We start from the raw sequence: 1,507 nt of genomic DNA, 5'->3' as shown, positions 1-1,507 counted from the left end.
ATATATATATATATATATATATATATATATATATATATATAAGTATATGTGCTTGTGTGATTTCCCTTGGTAATGCGTATACTGCAAAATTATATGTCAATGTACAAATGATGACAAATGATAGGGTATCGAGAACGAGTTATAGCATTAGTCTATGTATGTCTACTCTATATATTCCACGTATAGTTCCAGAAAAGATTACGCATTAATAGCTAAACGGAAATTAACTGAATGCGCCTGCATTGTGGAAAACTAATAGTAAAGTAGACACTAACGTAAGCGAAATAGCAAGCCAAGATATTGGAATTATTTAATTACATCTATGTTGATGTCTTAGCGGTTAAAGAGTTGGTCGTACGATCGTACGTTTTGTGAATCAATTCTTGAACCCGATGTTAAGTTATTTCACTGAGCGATGTACAACATTCCACGTTCAATATTTACATTATTTACATTTGACGGATATTTGTCCTCATTTTTTTGTTGTTCATACAACGTTTCGGTTGATATGCCCTCCAGCCTTCGTCAGGTTTATCAGCCGAAACGTTGTGTTAACAACAAACAAGATGAGGACAAATATCCTTCAAATGTAAATAATGTAAATATTGTACATAATTCTTCGTCTCTTAAATATTGAATTATGATAACATTTCACGTTGTTCCGATTTGCTCTGATGTCAGGGAGCACCAACTGACCTCTACTGAAGTTTTCTCTATCTTCAGGTATCACATCGACAACGCTCCGCTGGTTTCAGGATGAGAGAGTCGAGAATGTAAATATGTTTGCTCGGGGTTACATACGAACATATAACAATTAGCAAAAGTACACTACCACCTTAATAGGTCATACCTTCTTGCGACTGACTTCTACGCTTTTTTCACAGTATATGTAGTGTGTGTGTATATGTATAGGTTGGTAGGTAGGTAGGCAGACAGATCTTTTTTTAACCGATGGTTTGTGATTTGAAAGATATCCGGTTGCTGTGCTTCACATATCGAACGAAATCGTAGAATTCGCTTATTTAATGGTGGTGATTATAACGGAAGCAGACGACTAGCATCTATCGATATGTGACAGCTGCTGCATTCTTGTGCCGGAAAGGGAAATATCGGGAAGTGATATGGAACATGCGGTAGAAAACCTATAGAATAAAAATGATATATCACTAAACAAAATATAAGATAGCCATCCCACACCGCAACACGGTGATAAAGATATCTAAAAAAAAAAACCACAATACTACTGGCTACATATATACTAGTTCTGGTTTTTTTTTTTTTTCCATACATTCTCTGTTTATTTACTATTTTTCCTTTCTGTTCAAGAGCGTAGGCTCGAAACGTTAAAGAATTTTTTTATTTTTCCCGAGCGTCAAACTAATACACTTGCTTGCTGTTATGTGTATATATATAGGAGAGCTACGAAGAAGGGGGGATGATAAAGTATTGGGGATCGCAAAACGAAAGTGCGCGTGCGGTTGTATGTGAGAGTGTAAGTGTATGCGTG

Source organism: Octopus bimaculoides, chromosome 1 (assembly GCF_001194135.2).
Source record: "Octopus bimaculoides isolate UCB-OBI-ISO-001 chromosome 1, ASM119413v2, whole genome shotgun sequence".
Classification (NCBI taxonomy): Eukaryota; Metazoa; Mollusca; class Cephalopoda; order Octopoda; family Octopodidae; genus Octopus; species Octopus bimaculoides.
This window is presented reverse-complemented; position numbering follows the sequence as displayed.